The sequence below is a fragment of the Grammomys surdaster genome, unplaced genomic scaffold, assembly GCF_004785775.1.
Source record: "Grammomys surdaster isolate TR1022 unplaced genomic scaffold, NIH_TR_1.0 137, whole genome shotgun sequence".
Taxonomy (NCBI): Eukaryota; Metazoa; Chordata; class Mammalia; order Rodentia; family Muridae; genus Grammomys; species Grammomys surdaster.
This window is the reverse complement of record NW_021604595.1, coordinates 3,274,725-3,290,086: the sequence shown is the minus strand read 5'-3', so window position 1 is coordinate 3,290,086 and position 15,362 is coordinate 3,274,725. Positions and strand designations below refer to the sequence as shown.

The following is a 15,362-nucleotide window of genomic DNA, read 5'->3' as shown; positions in this document are numbered from 1 at the left end:
GCGCGCGCGCACACGCGCACACACACACACACACACACACACACACACACACATGCACACAGATCCATGCACATAAATAAGACAATAAAACTAAAAACAAATTACTATATCAGCACATTTTACTAGGTCACTAGGTCATTGTGTCACCTCACAAGGTCACTGCACAAGGAGCAACATGTGCTGACTGGACACCTTAATATTAGGCATACAATGGCAAGCCAAAGTGGTAGGCTGCCAGAAGCCTCCTCAGAGGGTCTACGATACAGTCGCATGTGTTCAGCCATACCCTTCACAGACTCAGGCACCTTCTATGCAGCTGCTTGCCTCCATCGATTGCCCTGTATTATATCTGGAAGGAGATGCCACACAAAATGTTTTATAAACTATTCAACTGGCCACCGAAAATAAAATTCTCAGAATACCAGATGTTTCTCTGTATAAGCACATGAGAGTCAAGGGTTGGAAGAGAGGAGAGGAAAGAATGTATTCTTAGAAAAATAAACTGGCTAGAAACAGCCAGGCAGAGTAAACAACTCCAAACAAGCCTTTCTCAACAAGGTCTGTTTAAGCAAAGAGCTCATCATTCAGTGGGGGAAGTCACTTTTAACTGAATTTACTAAACCCCACCTTAACAGAAGCCTCAGTGTGAAGGTCAGAGGCATCTGTAATCCCTGTCCCCACTGAATAAAAGCCCTCTGCTTCCACTACCCAACACATTCTTCAAGAAAGTCTGACAGGAGGGGCAGCCATACCATGCATTTGTTTTAAGTGGCATTTGTGGCTCTTCAGCCTTCAGGGGGTGAGAGTTGCCAACAGGTAGCATCTCAAGGAAAAGGTAGTACTCACGGACAAAATGTGCCTTTAAAACAACAACAACAACAAAACAAACAAAACCAATAAAGCATTCTTGAGTGGGGAGCCGTGAAAAATAATTTCCCGTTTTGCTTTGATGGGGTCACTGATGAACCCGCCTGTGGCTCCCCATATCTGCAGACATAACCCAACTAAAAATGACATATCAATATGCCTTGCTGTGATGGTTTGTATATTCTTGGCCCAGAGAGTGGCACTATTAGGAGGTGTGGCACTGTTGGAGTAGGTGTGTCACTAAGGGTGTGAGCTTAAGACCCTCATCCTAGCTGCCTGGAAGCCAGTCTTCTCCTAACAGCCTTCAGATGAAGATGTAGAACTCTCAACTCCTCCAGCACCATGCCTGCCTGGATGCTGCCATGCCCCTGCCTTGATGATAATAGACTGAACCTCTGAACCTATGAGCCAGCCCCTATTAAATGTTGTCTGTATAAGACTTGCCTTGGCCATGGTGCCTGTTCACAGGAGTAAAACCCTAACTAAGACACTTGCTAAGCAAAACCCACCCCTGCACAAGTAGCTTTTCTTCTTTCTATAGTCTAAATGACCTTTACAAATGGGACCAGGTTAGCCAACAAATAAATGGCCATTTTAGAGAAATAACCTTTGATGATATTAGCTGAAGGACCACCAGTTATAGTTGGGGTAGGGTGTAAAGAAACCCCTCTCTTTCCCCAGTGGGCATGTTAGATTATTACCTCTCAGCAGGGCTGGAGAAGGCTCAGTGGTGAAGAGCCTTACTGTTCTTGCAGAGGACCCAGCTTTGGTTCCTAATATCCACACATTGGCTTACCACCATCTATAACTCCAGTTCCAGGGGATCCAGACAATTTTCATAGCTCCACCCAGAACCAAGCACACTCGTGCGGAGCAGTTACATACACGAAACCAAAACACTCATACCCATAAAATAAAAAATAAATAAAATATATTTTTGGAATAGTAGGGATTAAACCAAGTCTTTGTATGTTCTTGGCAAGTGCTCTACCACTGAGCTATACCCTGCCCTAGGGACATTTCCATTTATCACTCCCAGAGACAGTCCAAGGAGTGTAAGAAACACATACTGTGCATCCGCCCTAGAACAGTGGAGTAGAGACAGCAAGGAAGCTTCTATCAGAAGCTGAGGGGTCCTCACTGATGTCCTCACCAAAAGATAAACTCAGAGTACTACTGACTGAGCACCCATAATCCAAAATCTGAAGTGCTCCAGAAATCCCTAACTTTTTATTTTTTTTTTTCACATTAGGGATCAAAACTCCACGACTTGTGGATGTGAAGCACCTGTTCTACAGTTGGGCTGTACCTTCAGCTTCAGGCGCCTGGCCTCATGGACTACAGGTCACAGTCACTATGCAGGCACTTGGCTGGGGCTGGAGGTCAGGAGGAAGGCATTTGCCTCACAAAGATGAAGCGCTGGATTCATTCCTAGGACTGCCAAAAGACTAAAAATAGTGTGAGCCCAGGTATGGTGGCACATGCCTCTGATTCCAGCATAGGGAGTTCAAGGTCAGCTTGGGATCTTAGCACATAGAGGCATCTTTGTGAGTTTGAGGCTAGTCTGGTCTACTCGGAGTTCCAACCCTGCCAGGGCTACACAGTGAGACTGTCTTCTAGAAAACTTGTCTTTAGGGTTTGTGTGGTATATGTGAACATAAATGTGTCGTATTCAGACACGGCTCCCATTCCTATCTCGTTCCGCACACAAGCAAACATCTAAAGAGCTGAGAAAAAAAAATCCAAACTTTGAGACACTTCCGGCCCTAAGCATTTTGGTTTAGACTCAGCCGGCATTATCTTTTTTATTTTCTTGCCCTGTAACTAGGTGGAAACAAACAATTAAGGAAGTTCAATCGTCCACTGGTGAGTTCTTCCTTCTTCTGTGGGAGCTGACCATATGGCGATAAACTCGAAAGCTGGTCATGGTTTTCCTAGAAATGCTGAGAAGACATTAGAAGAAGCAGCGAGAGTCCGAAGAGGAAAATGGCGTCTGGGGGTGGGAAGCGGTGAGCCTCTCTGATGTGATGAGCCAATCAGGATGAGGAGGAGTGGATTGCGTCCACAGATGGGTGTGACAGGACCCTCCATAGCACAAGGACCCCAACCCAGCCCTGGGAGCAACCACACCAGGAAAGTGGAGGACTGAAACATGCGTCTCCATGTGAGCTTCAGGGAACCATGAGATGACTTCCATTCTGCCCAATGAATTCCCCTTCCCTCTAGGCTTCCATCAGTTAGGAGAAAAACCCAAGCAGCCCGACAGCTGTCCACACAACTGGACTCGCCCCTGCAGGACTCACGTTCGATTTCTGCCATTGGCTTATTAACGACAACGTGACTGATGGATGAGGCTTACGTTATCTGTCAGCCCCAAAGCTTCTTATGTGGATGTGGTTGATTATTGGGACTGCAGATCTCCCTGTCCCTTTACCTGCTACCCTGCTCATGGCACACAGACACGATCTTCATCCCACAGAGTTTACGCAGCCAGGAAGTCTGGATAACAAAGAGTGTTCTTCCCACACCAAGCTGAGACCCAGACAAACAGGAAGGGACTTCTGTGATAGTGTGTATCTGGAATCTCAGCACTTGGGAAGTAGAGGCAGGAGGGTCAGGAGTTCAAGGCCAGCCTGGGATACAAAGTGAGTCCTAGGCCAGGTTGGTGTACATAGTGAGTTTAAAGGCCAGATACATAGTGAGTTCAAAGCCAGCTTGGGATACATGAAACTCTGTCAGAAAGAAAGAAAGAAAGAAAGAAAGAAAGAAAGAAAGAAAGAAAGAAAGAAAGAAAGAAAGAAAGAAAGAAAGAAAGAGGGAGGGGGGAGGGAGGGAGGGAGGGAGGGAAGGAAGGAAGGAAAGAAAGAAAGAAAGAAAGAAAGAAAGAAAGAAAGAAAAGAAAGAGAGAGAGAGAGAAAAGGAAGAGTGAGGGAGAGGAGAAGGGAAAGGGGAAGGGAAGGGGAAGAGGAAGGGGAAGGGAAGGGGAAGGGAAGGAAAGGGAAACAGGAGAAGCTGTTTGAGGCTGAGGCTGTAGCTCAATGGAGAAGTGCATCCAGGATGTGCAAACTTCAGGATTCAATTGCCAGCACAAGAGAGATGGTGGGATGAGAGAGTGAAGGAGCAGGAGACAAACTGAGCATGCTCAAGAATGAGAGAAGAAGAGAGGACAATATTACATTGAGTGGAGAGTTTTTTACATGACAAGTGCTTCACCAATGACTCAGGTCCCAGAAACCACCTGGGTGGTGGCAGCATTCAATACCCTGACGCTGGCAATACCGGGTGCACTCAACTGAAAGAACTCAAGAAGGCCACCCTTGAATGGGTGTGTTTTAGCTTAGGTAAATAACACGTTAATAAAGTTGGGTTGAAAGTCTATTACCCAGGACCTAATTATTGAGGGTAGGGCAAGTCAGCTCCATTAATTCCTTTCATTCGGTTTAAACCGCCTGCATTGTAGCTGCCCCATTAATTCTTATAGAACATAAAACTTAAAAAAAATAATAAATGCCAATGATGTTCAGGTAAGTCTAGTTTTCTAGTTTTCACAAGCTGTGATCGGTTGCTGGCCTGCAAAGGTAGCCTAATAAATCTTATCTGTGACTCACCATCAGCTGAGGGTACGGCTCTCTGTACCTTATATTCTATACTATAGGAAGACGATGATGACGATCGTAATAAAATTACTGAGTGGGCGGCTGGGGTAAAATAAAAGAAAAACAAATGTATAAAATCTATGGGAGTGTCAGTTATTATAAGAAATAAAACGTGGGGTAGGGGGCAGGTGTTCCACAGAGACAGCCATGCTGCTTTCTCAAAGAGGAAGAAGCATTTTCAGGAACTGTTGGGAAGTGAATAGAAGCAGGCAGATGACACTCTAGGCAAATTTTGTGTGCACATTGATACGTAGGGGACACTGCCATCTGTACAGCTCCAGATCTGGCTCTATTTAATCCCATCTAAGTGTGCTTTAGAAAACACTTTCTAGGAATGACAGAGTCACCCGCCGAAGCTCGTGCGCCCTCAGTGAAAGGCTTCCTGGGATCCTTGATGAACTTCCTCTTAACACTTCTCCACGCTGGGTTGGATCGATCTACGTTGTGCTGAATCTTTAGCTATTTAGACAAATATAACTTGGTGATAAAGAAATGTCACTGTCATCACAATGGGTGGTACACTGTGACAACCCCGCCCTTGGGAGGCTGAGAAGGAAGGTTTTAAGTTCAAGAAGCGTGTGGGCAATTTAGTCAGACCGTCTAACATTAAGAATCAATCAATAAGTAGGGAGGACTCACAAGTGGAATGTTTCTGTAGCATCCACCAGCTCTATATTCAATCCCTAGTATTGAAAAGAGATGGAAGAACATGGGGAGGGGGAGAGGGAAAGGAGGAAGAAATGTGTCCACTGAGGCCAGGCACACAAACCCTCTGAAACTTGACTATCCAAGAACAGCCTTCAAATACGAAAATAATGTGGGGAGACTAGAAATCTTGTCCCTTGTCACATCTCCAGCAGGCCATTTCAATAGCCAGAACTTCGGCAATTATTCAGAGAACCCAGACTTCTGGTCCCTGGTCTTTACAAAATATCACATAGCTTTCACTGAGTCAAAAGTTCCATTCTTTTTTTAGCAGCAGGAAAGGGGGAAAATATTACTAGTGACTCAAAACAAAGCTATCTGAGTGTGCATCATTAGTGGGCGTTTCCAGGGCAACCCAAGATGCCTTCCATGCCGACTCTTGGGGCTGACCCAGCATAGAGCTTGGTTGGCCCTGTTCATTTATTTTAGACTCACCGTTATAGTAACAGATACATTCATTTTAGCACAAACTTTAAATTAATGTAATAACACAAACTCCACAAGCCCAGAGAAGTGGCTGGTTAAGGCACCTGTTGCCAAGCCTGACATCTAGGTTCAATCCCTGGGATGCAGGTGGTGTACACTGTCCTCTGACCTCCACAGGTGTGCCATGTCACACACACACACACACACACACACACACACACACACATATGTAAATTAATGTAATTTTTTTTAAACTGCTAGTTTGGTACAGGATTAAAATTTTGTACCTACATAGGTGAAAAAAACAGAGGTGAAGCTAAAATGAAAACCATCAGTGTTAACTCATGGAAATTATGAATGAAAACCATCAGTGTTTTATGAATGAAAAATATCTATGTTAACTCATGAAAATTATGTGTAATTTTTTTCATTTCCTCTAAGGTGGTCCCACACTACAACTTGGGTATACATGGGAAATGGCCTGGTGTGCCCATTTGGAGTTTGTTTCTTGTTTTGTTTTGTTTTCTCCCCACTAAAAGGATATATTTTTTTGAAACAGTAAGTATTCAGGACTGTGGAACATGACTTTTTTTTGACAGTGAATAAATCAAAAGTTCTGAGGACTAGCTAGAGGAACACAATTAAGAACACACTCAAGCTGGGCACGGTTAAGGTCACCTGAACCCCGGCACTTGGGAGGATCAGGAGCCCAACGTTATTAGACTTGGAGATCAAGGCCAGCCAGGGCTATATGAGACCCTGTCTCAAAAATGAAGAGGAGAAGAGGAAGAGGGGGGAGAGAAGAAGGAAGAAGGAGAGGGGAGGAAGAGGGAGAGGAAGAGGAAGGAAGAGAAGAGGAGGACAAAGTGACAAAGGATGGAGGACAGGAAAAATGTAGAGAAAGGAAGGGAAAGACAAAGAGTTTTGTGGGACAAGAATGAAGATCTGTGCACACTAAAAAAAATAAAAAATACTTAAATCAAAGAGAAGGTGACTAATAAACAGAGCATCTGCTCTAAGTACATGACATGCCTGAGGTTTCTACATGGACCAGGCACAGTCACCTGACTGCATCCTCCTACCTTGATAATTGTGAGAGGTAATTTCAAGGAATCTGTTCCCATTATTCTACCACTTGTGTAATCCCCCTGTCGTAGGGCTCTGACTCTCATGCAGAATCGGTCACTAAAGAAGCTGCCATGGAGCGCTGTATCTAGCTGACTTAAAGTTACAGGGAACAACACAGGGAGTGGAAGCAGCTCACCCGAGGTCACCCAGCTTCAGCAAGGTCAAGTACTGAGAGTCTCACCTAGGTGGTCCAGTTCCTTGCTAGTGTTCCTAACACTGACGAGCAACAGAAAACTGAATAGTCTAACAGGACCTAGACTGGCTTAGCAGATGCTGGGCTCCCTTGGGGTAGGAAGACTTTCTCAGAAGCAAGGTAGTCTGAAGGGGAAAGTTTACAGACAGGAGATACTAACACAAGAGTGAGAGAAAACGTCAGCAAGATGGAACTGTGCTCAGACTAAATCTCCAGCACAGAGTACCTAGAGGCTGTACACATAGCAACCATTTCCAGAGCTTTAAGAAAGGAGTTATGCATCCCAGTGGTATAAATTACTATACACCAACCAGGAAATGCATTAAAGTGTTGACAGTCTGATGAGAAAAGCATATTTTATCTCTAACCTACATGTTGTAAGTTTTCAAAGGTGAACAGCTGCCGTGTTTATAATGAGAATAAACGACATAAAAAAACAAAGAAGTTGCTTAAGCAAAGGAAGGGAGAGAGAGGGAGGAAGGAGGGAGGGAGGGACAGAGGGGGAGGGAGAGGGAGAGGGAGAGGGAGGCATTTCCCCTGCACGGGCAGATGTTAACTATGAGTAAGTAAAAAGCAACAGACATCATTAGGACTAAGCATAACAACAACAACAATAACAACTGACTGCGTGCAGGAAACCACGGTTTGACTCCCAACCACGAACAACGGCAGAACTAGAGCCATTTCATTCATCTACCCATTAGAGCATTTAAAAAGTGCTCGGGATAAGAGAAGACAGAAAGAACCCAACTCAATCACCCAGAAAGAATGGGAAACCAAATTTGTCTCAGGCAGAGAGAAACAATAAAAAACATTGTAACAAAGATTCTGTAGATCCCAGGAGCCAAGACACCTGCTTAGTCTCCGAAGTTACACCAGCATCCGGGCTCCTAGCAACTTTTACTTTCTGGAGCTCTCTCTAGGTGTGGTGTGGTTTCCTGCTCTCAGCTGGCCAGCCACAGTCATCTGCCCTCCTGCTGTGACTTCCAGCTCATATCTGGCAACCACTGTATGATGTATCACCAGCGACTTACTGTCAAGGGGTCGTTAAATAAAACGTAAAGCTATGCATGACCAACTTTGTGAAGCACTGATAAAGACCTGACAAAGTCTACCAAGACCTTTCTTAAAAACAAATACGAACAGATTCTAAGTTATCCTTGCAGCATGCCACCCTCATGGGACTTCCAGGTCAATGTACACTCTTGGATGTGTTGAGAATTTTCCTCAATGCTGAGAATGACCAGGAGATCAACAAGTTCAGGAACATCACTGTTCACATGCTCCAGACAGGAACATAAAGATTTGACAAGCTTGCTTTCCAAGTACCATATACAGCAGAGATCGAACTGCCACTTGGGAACTGTAGGGTGGGGTGCCCAGATATGCCCTCATCCCCCAGGAGGAAGATGGCCATAATATTCACAGGCAACAACTCTGGGTGATGCTAGCTGGAGATGCTGACAACTGGCCAGTATCTCTCTTTCCTCTCAATGCTTTCCCTCTCTTCCCATGACAAGGGAGGCTCACAGGAATGCCAAAGGCAGACTGGTATAGCCCCTGCCCCAACAAGACTGAGACCACATATCACCCCTAGGTCGGAAGGCGACACAGACTCAGGGGCATTCCTGGACATGAATTCCTGGTTTCATGACTTTGCCTAGAGCACAATTCTCTCCTATAAATTCCTGTATAAACCTCAAGCAAAGGCTGCCATGTAGACCGTGCAGTCAGTAAACCTTTACCATGTGAACTCCTGCCAAAGACTTCGTGACCTTTTGGCTGAATAACCATCACTTGTGTCATGGAGTGCTAAGCAGTGACAGCCTCTGCCTGTCAGCCCAAAGCAGTGATTGTCAATGGGATTAGGCTCTAGAGCTACATTTGTACTGCCATGTTCCAGCTAGCTCAGTGCAGGAGAGCGTGCCAAACATGCACACGACCCTGGATCCAACCCCCAGTACCATCGAAAGCTCAGGGAGGCACAGTTACCAGCCTTCCACACTGCTATGATCCCAAAAGCCACACGACAGCACAGAGTCCGCTATTATGTAATAATCTAATGCAGAAATTAGAGGCTTCAGAAGGCCCACACTCAGATGAAGAACCACAGTGACAGTCTGAGGATCACCACACCGCAGACCTGTGGTCCCGGGCACAGCATCGGCAGGGCTTACTGTACTTCATCACAAAGCATCTAGGAAAGACACCTACTATGCACTATGTTCCAGTTGCTGGAGGAAAAGGAAAACAGAAGAGAGTCCCTCTGCCAGCAGTTCTAAGAGGAGACTCTTCTCTCATAGAACGGGTTACTGTCTTTTATTCAAGCAACAGGGCTTGGCCATGTGTCTGAAGAGGTGCAGCAATGTTCAAATAAATGGGTGCATGGATATTCAGTGGCTCTACCTATCTGCTCAGTATTCCCACGTGACTCTGGTGCTGACCTGAGTATACAGAATTCAGCAAATGAGGGGCTTGGGGGAGGGGTTCCCGTCACTAACCTCCCTGGCCACGGCTAGCAACGACCCCACTGTGTAAGTCAGAGATTACGGTTTGATTAATTTGGTTTTGACAGCCAGTCGTCAAAGCAGACAAACTTTGGGAGGCGTATAAGTTCCTTTACTTCCACACCACCATGGGATCTCCTCTCAGAATCCGGCCGTGCAAACACAGTCGTGCGTTCCCCACGACGTGCCTAGACCGGATGCTGACAGGCTCTGGTTGGCCACTAATTAGTAAGGATGATGTTTAAGGCTTTCTCTTTCTGATCTGAAAACCATGGTCACCTAAGGCATACTGCAGCCACCTCATTCTGTTAGCGGCAGGACCAGGCACAAGCCAGCCTCACTTCCTAGAGCCAGACCTCTCAGCCTTAATCACTCGTCCTTCCATGTCCTGCCCTCTACCCTCTACCCCAACTCCTCATCTTGTTCTCTCTTTGCTTCTAAGGTGAAAGGGAGGAACTCAGTGAGAGAAGGGGGCAAACAGAGCCAGACATCTGTTCTATCCCTTAGGTTTCTGTTGATGTGATAAACCCATAAACAGAAGCAGCTTGGGTACAAAAGGGTTTATTTCTGTTTACAGCTGACAGTCCTTCATGAAGGGAAGTCAGAGCAAGAGCCTGGAGGCAGGAGCTAATGCAGAGGTCATGGAGGAATGCAGAGTATTGGCTTGCTCCTCATGGCTTACTCAGTTTTCTTAAACCTCCCGGGACCTCTTGCCCAAGAGTGGCACCTCCTTCAGTGGATTTGGTCCTCCCACATCTATTTAATCAAGAAAATTCCCCCACAGACTTGCCTTCGGGCCCAGCTGAGGTTCCCTCTTCCCAAATGATTCTAGCCTGTGTCAAGTTAACCAAAACAAAACAAAAACAAACAAGCAAAAATACTAGCCAGCACACCTGGGCTCCTCGGTTACAAAACCACAGAGCTTGAATGCAGCCAAGATGATGCACATGGCAAAGGGGAGGGGAGGCCACCACATGCATGTGTAGAGTACTCTAAAAACCAGACAAGCTGCGGTGCGCTGAAATTTCCCCTGCACCATCTTTGGGGCAGCGCCCCCACACCCAGCTTCACTCTTTATGCATACACATAGAACACTTCTTCCCACAGGTGACGCAGATTCCAGATACAAGTTCTTCACTAAATGGATGACTGCCAACCGCCCAAGAGACAGGGAACACCCATAAATAAAGAGTTCCCTCTCAAAGCACATTGTGCCCGTTCAAGGGAGCCATGTGCACGGTATCTTTTTAGCTGAAAAGTGGGACGTGCCTGATTGAAGACCCCATTAAAACACATGCATGTTGTGAGCTAGAGAGAAGGCTGGGTGGCTAAGCCACATCTGGGGGCTAACAATCACCTGGAGGTCCAGCTCCAGAGGGACCCAATGCCTCTAGCCTCCACAGGCACTGATAGCCAGTCAGTATATTCCCATACACATAATTAAAAATAACAAAACAAGCCTTTTTTTTTTTTTAAAAAGGCATGCCTCATTTAAACTGAAAGGTCATCAGAAAACACCTACAGATAAAACCATGAGACTCTATTTATTTTGAGGCAGGGTCTCATCATAAAGCCTAAGCTGGCCCTGAACTGGCAGCAACTCCCCTGCCTTAGTTGCCCCTGTGCTAGGATTACAGTAGCGGGTCACACTATACTTCCCTAAGACTTTTTTTTTTAATTGCTACTTTTAGGTACTAGAGAGGAACTTCTTTGCTCAAACCTGAAATGAATAAGAAGCCACAGGAGAAGCAAAGCTGGGCCAGCCATCCTTGAGTGTTCCAGGGAAGTAAAAATAACACACGCCTGTCTCAGAGCCCTCTCCTGTCTGTATTCCCATTCTTCCACACAGCCCTGGAAACTGAGGCATGGTGAGTCAAGTCAAGGTTTTGTCTGGATTTTCCAGCTATAGGGAAGCCGCCTGCCTCCCAAGTCCACACTCCTGGACCAGACAGCTGCATGTGGTAAGGAGGGCTATGAATACCATCCAACTTAGAACTGTAAAGTTGCTTATTCTGTATGGATATTTTTATAACTACCGTGTGGTTGTCAAGGGTCACATCTGTACATGACACAATGACAGGAGCTTACACATGGCTAATGTGCAACTTTGTCACACATGTCCCACACGCCATAGCATAATTACTTACAGCCCAATCTCTACAGCGACGCTTCGAAAGACAAGCATGGAGTTTCTCCTTATGGGGTAGGGATGCAGGTCCAGATACAGACTGAGCATCTGAAAATCTAAGATCCCACAGAACGCAAAACTTCTTGAGGGCAGCTGTGTCCCACGTAGGAAAAGTCCCATGAGACAGGTCACAAGCAGCTCACATGTGCGCTGAAAATATTGCATCACTACCTGCAAGCTACGTGTATGAAGTATAGATGAAACAAATCAATTTAGTGTTTAGACCTCACCCCCAGGACACCTCGTCATGTGTACATCAATACTCCACAGTTCGACAAAGTCAAGGGCTGAAATACTTCCAGTCCCCAGCATTTTCAACAAGGGATGTCCAGGGTAGCTTACAATAATTTAAATTTTTAAAAAAATTCTGCTCAAGGTAACTTTGAAAATGATGGATTTACTCGATGTGCCAAATTACACAGAGAAAGATAGTCTGCTGTTTAGAAAAGCCAATGGGCTAGGGATATGGCTCAGTGTGGAGAGGAACTACCAGGGTGGATGACCATGGTTCAGTCCCTCAGATGCAAAGAGAGAACTGACTCTTTTAGACTGTCTTCTATGTGCACAGACACATACACAGAAAATAAACAAGAAAATGTAAAATTGTAAAATAAAATTCAATATAGATCAAAATACAGGCAACTCCTCGGTCAGTTTTTGTCTGTTTGTTTGTTTGTTTTCCTTTGTTTTGTTTTGTTTTTAAACCTAGGCTGGCCTCTAACTTCTAGGTTCCAGCAATCTTCCTGTCTCAGCCTTCTGAGTAGCTGAGACCACAGACACTCACCACTGAATTCTACTGGTCAATGTTTTAAGCCTGTAAAATCCTCTAGCCTTCTGTGCTCTGGAGTAGCCAGAGGACCCATAGAATCTAAGAAACTCAAAACTCTTCTGGTCATTAAACTTCAGAGACATCAGGGGAATCCAACTGCAGACCACTGTCCAGGGTAACCTATACTAATGTTCCCTTTAGTCTCCAGGAGATAAGAAAAATTAATGTGCCAAATTTTTCAATAAAAGGACACACATCTTTAGTCCCAGCACTTGGGAGACAGAGGGAAATGATCTCGGAGTTCAAGGCTGGCCTGGCCTATGCACTGAGTTCCAGGACAGCCGGGATGAGGTAGACACCATGTCTCCAAAAAAAAGTCATAAATTTTAAAATTCAATAAAAGTAAAATAGCCAGTGTTAAGTTCTGAGTTTAACCCCTTCCCCTGGTACCAAGCTGCCCCTTAGTTAGGGAGGTCTCAAGACAAATGGCTATTTTGTCTTAATGCTGCTTATTTGGAATGATTTAAGAGAAGTTAGAAAACACTTATGTTTTATTTCTAGTGGTTTGAGGTTATTATTTTGTTTTGTTTTCATTCTCAGGTCTGAAAACCTAGGATAGCTGGATGTCAATCTTGGAGGAGAAAATAACTGGCTAAATAACGACATGGCTAGAGAATATTAAAAAGAAAAACATTATTTAGGGTAACAGTAGAGCAGCAGTTCTGGAAAATTCATCTCCACTTCGTAACTCATTACAAAAATGTAGACTGGTAAATACTAACCAACCTGACCAGTACGGCCAGTAACACTTCAAGTCTCCAGACAACTTCTCAAACAGGCATTACCACGCTAAAGTTTCCTATTTGCCCTCCCTTTGTAACTCTGTATCAAAACCTCAGACCTTTACACTGGCTCCATGCTGCTGAATTGAACATCATTACCCTGATACGTGCTCCCTACCTCCACTCCACCCCGCCTCTGGAAAGCAATGGCCTCCAGGGGAGAGTTCTCAGGACCTTCCTCCATGTTAACAACAACTCTTTCTTCGAATTCTAATTTGTACCTGAGTCCTGCACTTCAGGTAACTACACAGAGGCAGTTAAGGGTGGAGAACAAAAAGACAAGCCAATACCAAAACCCTACACCATTAAAAACCTCTCAGCACGACTTCAACTATAAATCTGGAGATTTCTTAATGTATGTATCTGCTGTGTATCTGAGCCTTTATGTGCATGTGGGTGCAGGTGCCTATAGAGGCCAGAAGAGGGCATCACATCACCTAGCACTCCAGTTACAGGCACTTGTGACCCAACCGATGTGCTAGAAATGAAACTCTGGCCTTCTGCAAGAACTACGTGTGTGTGTGTGTGTGTGTGTGTGTGTGTGTGTGTTTCTAATTTTAATTGTATATTAAAAGACATATTATTTTTAATTACATGTATGTGCAAGTCTGTGTGGGGGCATGTACATGTGTTTACGTACCCAGGGAAGTCATAGATATCACACTCCACTGGAGCTGAAGTTCCAGGCAGCTGTGAGCTGTCTGAAGTGGGTCTTGGAAAACCAAACTCAGATCATCTGGAAGATCTGAAGCCACTCTGGCCCCTCATGTTTTTAGTTTTTAATTTATGTGTATGTGTTTATGTCTGTGTGAGCATATGCCATGTATATGTAGTTGCCCCAGAGGACCAGAAGAGAACCTCAGACCTCGTGGAACAGAAGTGACAGGTGACTGTTTTCTGCCCAACACACATGCTGGCAAACAAACTCAGAGCGATTAGCAAGCGTCTTAGCTGCTGAGCTATCTCTGCGCCCGCCCTCAGCTACAAATCCTTCAACATTCTCCATCTAGCTGAGCTAGTGAGGTAGGTGGGGAGGAAGAGCACTGATTTTGGACTGTTTCATTAAACTACACATTAAAATGTAAGTATTTTGAAAGGCTTTTTTTTCTTTTTATCTTTTTTTTTTTCCTTTTGCAACACACCACATAAAGCTCTGTGGCTACACCCAGAGCTCAGGATAAATCTATGCATAAAAGTATTCAAAACAGAATGCCTGCATAGCTCATCACCATTCACCTGCCCTGCTTCTCCTCTGAGTCTCCCGGCTTGAGGGATGGGAATTGTCTGTGGTCACTGGTAATGGGTGTACAGTCTAGGGACAGTCTCTCAGACCCAGAACAAAAAAGTCAACTGCAAAGGGCAACGCTTCCCTTTCCTCTGAAGCTCCCTACCCATTCCATGTCTAAAAAAGAAAAGCAAGAGAACAGCAAACAGATGCCTTCCTCGAGCCCGACAGCAGCAAAGCTCATCATACCTACAGACCAGACTCATAAAGACCACAGGGAACCAGAACCTCCAACCTGCTTAAGGAAGAAAAAAGACAAAGGCCTGTAATTCCAGCTCTCAGGAAGTGAAGGCAGTAGGCTCTGAAGTTCAAGCCAGCCTTGGCTACACAGAGAGAGCTCAGAGCTAGCCCAGGCTACGTGAGACACTGTCCAAAAAGTATATAAACCAGAGTAGAGGCGCAAGCACACATACAAACACCCTGAGTTCATCCCATAACAGAGACAGTAAAGAGTAGTGGGGATCACTTCTGATTTTTGGCTGAGATCAAGTGTAGAAATATGAGGGATTAGTTACAGTTTGGTAGGGCTGCAACGAAACCCTCAGAAACAACACAAGCCAGGGTTAGCTGAAAGCATGGATTGCTCTTAGAGGATTTCATTACCAGCACCATGTCCACGGGCTCACAACCATCCATCACTCCAGACCCACGGCATCTGGCACCCTCTTCAGGCCTCCTCAGATACCTGCACAGACTACCATACACATACATATAATTAACAACAAACAGAAAACAACTTATTCTTTGAAAGAAAGAAAGAAAGAAAGAAAGAAAGAAAGAAAGAAAGAAAGAAAGA

The 15,362-nt window shown here is 45.0% G+C and overlaps 1 protein-coding gene across 1 annotated transcript in view; it reads right to left on the bottom strand.

Moving 5' to 3' along the window:
* Nucleotides 1-15,362, bottom strand: part of Kif13a (kinesin family member 13A) — a 180,360-nt gene that overhangs the window by 154,111 nt on the left and 10,887 nt on the right. The gene's annotated exons all lie outside the window — the stretch shown is intronic.